The sequence below is a fragment of the Misgurnus anguillicaudatus genome, chromosome 12 (assembly GCF_027580225.2).
Source record: "Misgurnus anguillicaudatus chromosome 12, ASM2758022v2, whole genome shotgun sequence".
Classification (NCBI taxonomy): Eukaryota; Metazoa; Chordata; class Actinopteri; order Cypriniformes; family Cobitidae; genus Misgurnus; species Misgurnus anguillicaudatus.
This window is the reverse complement of record NC_073348.2, coordinates 354,538-363,653: the sequence shown is the minus strand read 5'-3', so window position 1 is coordinate 363,653 and position 9,116 is coordinate 354,538. Positions and strand designations below refer to the sequence as shown.

At 37.5% G+C, this 9,116-nt stretch overlaps 1 long non-coding RNA gene across 2 annotated transcripts; it reads left to right on the top strand.

Annotated features, from left to right (window-relative positions):
• LOC129446146 (uncharacterized) lies at positions 1-7,868 on the top strand. 2 transcript variants are annotated; one of them, XR_012372666.1, is made up of 4 exons: positions 1-539; positions 6,863-7,102; positions 7,562-7,610; positions 7,699-7,868. It is a non-coding gene; the product is annotated as an uncharacterized lncRNA (long non-coding RNA). The 2 variants fall into 2 exon arrangements; XR_012372665.1 differs by having other exon boundaries at positions 7,562-7,868.
• Positions 7,869-9,116: the final 1,248 nt, after the last annotated feature.

The window sequence follows — 9,116 nt, the reverse complement described above, 5'->3', positions numbered from 1 at the left end:
CAGAAGGGAGTAACCCCAGGGTGCACCCTGGACGATGGGGCGGGGCGACACTTCTTGGCGGAGCGACACGTGTGGCCCCGCCCATATTTGTTCCCCTGCCCTTGGCATTTTCCTCCGACCCAGCCGGGGGCAGTTAGCGTTGAGACGGTGGCAACAGCGGCAGCAGAGAAATAATAACGAAGTTGATTGCATGAGGTGAAAGCAAAGAGTATAGAAGTTTTTTGGTAGAAGTGGTCAGAAAAAGTGGAAGCAACGGTAAAATACATTTTTATTAGTAAAATGAGATGGAAAAATGTCAAATGAACGAATTTTATTTGTTTTATTGAAAATGATTTTGAACTGTTGCCTAAGAATCATATAGCACATCGCTTTCTGCATGGTAAAGTAACAGTCTAAATTATTTTATTGATAACGAGATATAGAATATGTATCTGATAATTGTTTCTTTGTAACAGGATGCCAATGTGTATGTTGCTAATTCCTACGTGATAGTGACCTGGCTTTCACTACATTCTTGTTTCCCTGGGTTGTCTTTTTCGGTAAGTTCTGGAATGTTGTATCTTATGAATGATTATACTATCACTGAATATAAACACAGGGTTTCTAATTTAAGACTTTTTAAGACCTTTTTAAGACCATAATGAATTAAATTTAAGACCTATATCACGACAATGAAGTCCAATTTTATAGTCCAATGTGAATGCATCCATTTGTTTTTTAGAACCTTTTATCTTTATTAACAAAAAATAGTATTTTCTAGGGGTGTGACAAGACACTTGCTCCACAAGATGAAACGAGACTGGTTCACAAGAATAAGATCAGACAAGATTTTTACACTTTGCTGATATTACAAGTTTTTCACCTAAAAAGTCATACGAAGTTTTAAGTAATCCCCAATGATAAAATATATGAAGAAAAATAGCATTATAATTAACTTAAATCAGATCATTTTAAAATGTTTTAACCCAGTGGTCTCAAACTCCATTTGCGGCCCGCCCTCCCCCTCTCTGCGACCCGCGTCAACTTTCAAAAATATAAAATAATCTGGCCCGCAGAAAGATTTTTATTCACTTTTTTTATATTCGTTTGATTTTTTATTTAAACGTTCAAGTGTTCGTTCACATGTCGAGTCTAACAACGCGTTAAAACGAGTCAAAGCATTTCCAACATGCTCGAGAGCGGAAGTTGCGCTCCGGGGCGTGGGTCGCGTCACCGGTTGCTACGCAGCCATGAACCGCACGCTCCGTGATGTCGAGGATCACTGAATGCGTGATCGGATTTTAATTCCTCAACTGAACCTCGAGTCAATCATACCATTGTCACCATGCGATCAGTTAATCTGGTCGGGACTTTGTAGTGTTTGTCTAGAGAAGATTTGTTACTTATGGGTGGATATCAGGGGCACGTTCAATCTCACACCGGTGCGCAACGTTTTGCTACGGTTTCCGGGTTGAACGACATGTTTCCTGGAAACGGTGTGCAACGGAATGCAACAGGTTTTAGAAGCGTTTTCTCTTGTTTGGTGGGTGTGTCAGAAATGTCGACCCAATCAGCGGCAAGATGTATAAAACCAGGCGGTAGTAAAGAGACAGCTTGTTCAATGGGTTCAAGTTGGAATGTTGTCTTTCATTCTGGATGGCAAGGTCAGTGACTGTAACACTGAGGGTATTTTACAGTATTAAACACACACAATTTCATCAGGCTTCAGAAACATTTAAAAAAGAACACAAAGAATGGCCTCTCAGCTACCGTAGTTGCAACTCTTGCGTCATTACAACAGGGTAGCAAATGCATCACCGTTTCTGTTTAATAAACGTTGTGCAACGTTTTGTCGGGGCTGAACGCAGCCCAGCTGTTACTCAGAGAAGATCGAGCTGCGGTGGGCTTAGTTCACCTCACGTCACAGCATCTAATGGAAACACCGCATATGGAGGCAGAGCGGTAGATGTAATGCAACACATTTTAAACTACAGATAAGAAAAGAGCCATCAAAGTGTCCAGGTTAAGAAAAGAGAAAAGATGAGGAGAAATGTAAAGAAGATAAAAGTATGTATACTGCTATATATAATGAAGTATAATATATTATTATGTAGTTTTCTATTCAATTACACATAGAGCCGTACTATTATTTTTTCTGTCCAATATATCTTATATAACATGGAATAATTCAAAAGTTATGGGATCACTTTCAATTATTAATATTTTCCCACATATAATAGAAAATTTATGAAAACTGAAATAATAAAGAACATAATGAAGTCAATACTATGACTAAAAAACAATCCAAAATAAATCAAAACAGAAACACTTACTGGTGGTAATTTTTATAATAGTTTATAAATGTATACAGGAATTAAATTTGTTAGTTTAGTGCAAGGTTTTAATAGGTCTTAGTTAAGATAAGATTAAGAAAAGATTTACTTAGGTTACTTTTATAAAATAATGTATATTAAAAAGATAAAACCATTGCTTATATATTGTCAAGTATTATTATACATTAAATAATAGAAATTAAACATGACATTTACAGAAACATTGTACTTTTTTGAACGTTAAAATAGCTCTGCGGCCCCCCGATGAACTGTCTGTCTTAAAAATGGCCCCAAGCCAGTTTGAGTTTGAGACCCCTGTTTTAACCAATCTAGGGGTTTCACTAACAATTATTTTGGTAAGGATGATGATCAAGTAATCTGATATTTTTTGGTAATAAAAATAGAGCTAAACGGGCCAAAGCATTTACGATGACAATAGTGATGAGACAATAATAATTGGTTCAAATAATGTATAATATGCATAAAATAAACACATGGTTTTATGTAACAACAATGTTAAAATATTAGGTGTGGTTACCCAGATTAAACCTGGACTAGGTCTTATTTATATTAGGACATTTAAGGAGGTTTTTTTTTAATATAACTTACAAAATACATTACTGGTGTGCATCTTGAGACGAAACATTGGCAGTGAAATATTTTATGGCAAAAATAGAAATAATTAAATTGATGAGACCAGGAGAAAGGGAAAGTGTAGTAGATCTACCCTCCGGAGCAGAGGGGGCGCTAATACCCCTATAAGCTAGATGCCAACCGCCATTGAAAGAAAAAAAGACGACAGGCTTCGTTCGTTTTTGGACTTGGCAGTGGAGCCAAACGTTTATCGGATGTCTGATGGAGCAGAAGCCGTGGTGCTTAAAACTGCTGATGCAGATGTTTAGCATGCCGTGGTGCTCTTTAGGGCTACTGCTGTAGGCACAACAGAACGGAGAAATGACGGATGTTTTTAACAGGTTTCTGCAGCGGCTTTATGTTTCTTACATTGCATGTGTGACACTAAAGCTTTGATGCCCATTGTTCTGAGTTTTAAAACTTTCTTGCAAAATAAACAACGGACCCCGTACGCCAACTTGTCTTACCACGGAGCAAAATCAGGGTTAAGTAACCAGTTTTCGTTAAATTTGCACTTCCCCATAGCTAAAACTCACACTTTTCTCCATTTGCTTATACCCAGTCCACGCACTTCAGCGAACTCCCCGCAAACTTGTGCTTTAGTAGATTCCACCTATTCAGTTTTTCCTGACACATGAGACGAACATGTATAAAACAGTTACAATCTTCTTGGTGGTGTTGGTTGGACAACATTTTAAGACCTTTGATACGCGGATTTAAGGCATTTTAATGCTTATTAAGGCCTTATTTTCATACTACGGAATTTAAGACGTTTTAAGACTTTTTAAGGATCCGCGGACACCCTGTTCACTGACCGAGCCGCTGTTTTGAGTCTGAACGAACGAGAGAGAGATCACGTTCTTAAACAAACTGAATGACTGGTACAAGTTACAACCTAATAATAATAATAATTTGTTACATTTATATAGCACTTTTCTCAGTGCTCAAAGCGCTTTACATATGAATGGGGGAATCTCCTCAACCACCACCAATGTGCAGCATCCACCTGGATGATGCGACGGCAGCCATCTTGCGCCAGAACGCCCACCACACACCCGCTTATCAGTGGTGAGGAGACAGAGTGATATAGCCAATTAGTATGAGGGATGATTAGTAGGTCAATGGGCAAATTTCGCCAGGATGCCGGGGCACACCCCTACTCTTTTTCGAAGGACATCCTGGGATTTTTAATGACCACAGAGAGTCAGGACCTCGGTTTAACGTCTCATCCGAAGGACGGATGAATGAGAGGGAATTGATACCCGGATTTAAGACATTTTAATGCTTATTATTAAGGCCTTATTTTCATACTACGGAATTTAAGACGTTTTAAGACTTTTTAAGGATCCGCGGACACCCTGAAACAACATATTTCCTATGCTCTGATTTTGATCTATATATTTTAGCCTAATGTCAGTTTACCAATATCCAATACTAAACAATGTGCTGTTGAATTTTGTTAAGTTGCACAATGCTATTAATTACATAAACCATTACAGAGATGTTTGTTCAGAGCATGTTCGTTATACAGATTGTCAGGCACAAAACACAGAAGAGATCCCAATGCAGTAAACAGAAAATGTTTTATTTAAACAATAATGACATCAAACAGACAATAGCATGTCTGGGCATAAAGCCACACCAGGGCAGACGGCTGAGACGGGGAACACACACAAACACCGGAGAGGGAAACCACACACGTTCGGGCTCCGGCCAGACAGCGAACGGTGGGAGAGAATATAGGGAACCCCGATACGGGACAGTATGCGTAGACCGCTCCCGTGAGCGCCGCGTCACGAGAGCCAAAGGGACAGGGGAAAATCCTGCGGCGGGCAGAGGGAGAGAGAGAGCGTTAGTGATGCTGACGAGAGAAGCTGGACAACTCCAGTGATTAAGGACCTCTCCAGTGGACAGCGACAATGCCGCGATGAGTCTCCGCAGTAAAGTGATAGACCAGTCTATAAATCCAACAGAGGTTGAAGACAGTCCGTAACAGGCAGCAGAGAAACAGTCCAGAGAGCTGTCGAGTAATCAGAGTCCACAGGAAAACTCTCGGGTAGCAGTGAGCTCAGACTGGGGTAGGAACAATAAATCCACAAACTAGAATCAGACACAAAACACGACTAGAAACTAGGGATGGCTCCCGCGAAACTGACGTTTCGACACTGTGTCGAGATCCCGAAGCGTAAATGTTTCGAAACACTGCTCCGAAATGTGATTCGAAACACCCATGTCACGTGATGAAGTGATTCGAAACACCAAGTGGTGCATTTCACAAGTATTTCGAAAGGTGGCGTACCTGTCGAATCTGCGTCGAATCTTAAACTGACAGGGTAGGAAACAAAACTGACAATACCTCATAGATGCGTTTTTGGCGAGATCAAATACTATAATTTACTGAAAAGTCATTTTTCCTCATATGTATGTAACACTTACAAAAAAATGCATGCCAGCAAAAGTGTCCCTTGTGTGAGAATATTTTCAAAGGCTGGAGAAATTACATGTAAAAAAAGAAGCTGGTTGAGTTTATCAACACAGAACAATTTATATATTTGAATAAAGATCTTTATATGTAAACAATGTGGCATATTATGGCTTGATATATTTTATGAATCTCTTACTATTTATTTGGTATATCTCTTTTCCATTTTTTTAATTAAATAGACCCGAATAGCCTATAGTTACCGACAATTGTGAGCCTAAAAGCTCATGTAGTTGTCAAACAGATGTTAAAACAACATCAAAAAGCACTTTATTGTGATAACGAAACGCATGCATTTCCCGGGTTCGATCCTATGATCTACGCATGAGAGTCGAGAGCACTATCCACTCTCCCATCCTATCACTTGTGTGTCAATCCAACAACATGTGGGATACAATTTGTCAGCGCTCATTTAAAATCTTGTCAAGGCTGCTTCATGTAAAGACATGCAAACGACCGCTAGGTGTCACTGTAGAGGCGGTTTCGGATTGATGTTTCGAAGCCTCGAAACATACGGCACAATTGATTCAACTGTTTCAGTGTTTCACGAAGCCTCGCTCTGCCCACCACTACTAGAAACTAGCGTAGCTAGAAATGGCGAGAACATACGCCATGACAGACGAGTCTATAGACAAACTTTGACAAACGAACTTGCCAAGACACACTAAACACACAGGGATTAAATACACAGACATGATGAGAGGATAACAAGCAACAGGTGAGGAAGATGAGAGGAGGTAATCACACTGAACAGGAACACCTGTGAGGGAAGCACACGTGAACCTGAAAAACACATACAAAAGACAACCACAGTACCAACAAGACAAAACCATAAATATATTTATATATATATATATATATATATATAAATAAATATATACAAATATATATACACATGAAAACAGAACACTAGACTAAACAAGACATAAAAACAAAGACTGGAAAATGCAAGGGAGCGGGGAAAATAACACACAATGACAAGAGAATACAAGGGAGCGGGAAAAAGTCACAAGACACGAGAAACGCGTGGTCTGATATGACAATACCAAAACCACGTTCTCCCACACAAAACATTGTACTGTCAGGACCCTGCCATACACAACTAGAAATAATTACCAAACAAGATTATGGCAGAGTCCTCACACAGATAGACAAACCAAAGACACGAGAAATGTATTTTCTTAACCCATATGCAACGAGCAGGATTTGGACCGTACATTGACACATTCAGGTTATAGAAATGTTATCAGAATGCGTTCAGAGATCATTCTGTTTTAAACTGTAATCACATATTTTTTGTTTATTGAAAATTTCATTGCATGAACAGTTATGTATCAACAAACCACATATATGACACTTGAAAATGAAATATAGATGTGTTAATTGACATTAAGGACTACATCCCTAAAATATTGGGTGTCATTTTTCTTTACAGAAACATTGCAAAACTCATCAACAGCAGAAATTGGACAGAGAAAACTGCCAATACATTTGAAGTGAAACATTTTATTTAAATGCTAACAAAAGTCTATTTCATTACATAAATTATAACATTTACAATAATTGATGTGATAGTAATCTGTAAAGGTAAAACTATGTGCTTGTTTTCATCCAAACCTCACAGGTAATCCCGAAGCAGATAGGTGGGAACCACTATGGGATTATCATACTAATGGTAGGTAAAATTTGAAGAGTTGAAGAGTTTCGTTGCAAAACAAGATAACCACAGTTTTTTTAATTGTTCAGAAATCTCGTTTTTTGGTTGTGCATTCCAATTAATTTCAATGCAACTGCAGTTGGTTTGTTTTGATTTAAACCTTCATAACTTAAAAAATACAGCTAAGTAGTACATAAAACAAAATAACAACATGATAACATAATAATAAACACGTTTTGACAAAAATGTTAAAAAATTGATTTATCTCGTTTTGCAACGAAACTCTTCAGTTATTGTTAAAAATTGTAAGTTATATAACCTGCTAATTTTCTTGTTTTTTTGTGGATTGTACACTCTGTACATGACAGACATACATGATTATTGTGTGTGTGTGTGTGTGTGTGTGTGTGTGTGTGTGTGTGTGTGTGTGTGTGTGTGTGTGTGTGTGTGTATTATTATTATTCTATTTTTTTACAGAATGATGCCTCTGATTAGTAGGTGGTGGTGTTCTGTTCTCCTGGACAATGTATGTAGCTATTAGAATCTTCGTACATTAAACATTACTCTGTACTATATCTACCAATATACCTACCTCTTGTCATTTGTTCTTTTAGCAGTCAACCACTGAGGGGGGGTCTTCACTATTCAAAAGGCAATGTCTTCAGGCAGAGTCCAGTGAATCAGGTTATTAGTGCACATACATTCATTAAGAACTAATAATAACATATGTGTGTGCATGCAGAGGTATTTTTTTCTTAGTTGTTACAAATACATAGTTGTTCAGATATGAAATTGAAGGGATTAAGTACAAGTACTATATCGGTCAGCACTGCAGATCATTTCATATTATCAGTTAACATCAGCATCAAAGAAATGTAATTACATTTCAGCTTAACTCAATTTCTGTTTGCTATCCAATGTGGATTCTGTTCACCATATAAGACAAATATTCCCAGATAGCACACGTACGTCGCGGAGACGTCTGCTAAATATTGCTTCATCTTCTGTAGATCTGCTGCGAACATTGAAAAGTAAGACGTCTGCAATATCTCTGCAAGACGTCTTGGCGATGTCTTGAAACATTCGGAATTTTTACGAGCTGCATGCATCTTCTGGAGATCTTGAATCCGAGCAAACGCAGACGAATCAGCTGACCTCAATGCTCAACTCATTTCATTGTTAAACTTATTTCTTGTTTAATTGTATTGAACACAAACAAAAGATAAAAAAAACTCAGCTGCATATAAATTGCCAGTTTTTTAAGAGTTTGGCATTTATTTAGCATTCATAAAATATTATTTTTATATACCCTACCTCGTATCACGTGTAATATAGAAACATGAAATCATACACGTATGTATACTGTATGCGTTTAGTCCAGTTTCACTTGCATATTTGGCAGTAAGGACGAGGGGACTCCTGCATTTAAATTGCGTTTATGCTTTGAGTACCTTTATGGGTTTTATTCTGCACTTAAAGAAAGTACCTTGTACACGGAAATAATCTTACTGGCAACATTTTAACAAATATACTGTAACCAATAATGGACAGCAGTCTCTGCACCGTTCTTTAACAGATGTCTATATAGATGAAGAAACCTCATACAATGTCGAAACACATTATACATGTATTCATTTGACCAGGTATTATCCAGCATCACAGCATGAATTGTTCTGACAAGTTTGTTTACCAAATAAAATGTATGAAACCTATGTACTGAATGTTCATTACATCCAGAGCTATACTGCAAAGCTATGACATTTACCACCTGTTCATTTAATCACTGCACAAGACCCAGAGCATATCATGACACTTTACATTTTAGACTTTGCATGTTCTACATAAAGAAGGAATTCTTTAAAAATGAATGAATTTATAATAAACCTAAAAATTAAAGCATTAAAAACACTGTGATGTAGTAAGTGCTGAAAGTACCATGTGAAACTGAATATAATAAAAAAAGAGAGAAAAGAAAAAAAGAAATTCAGACCAACATTATTAAAAGTGAAGTAAGAACCAGTTTAAATTAAAT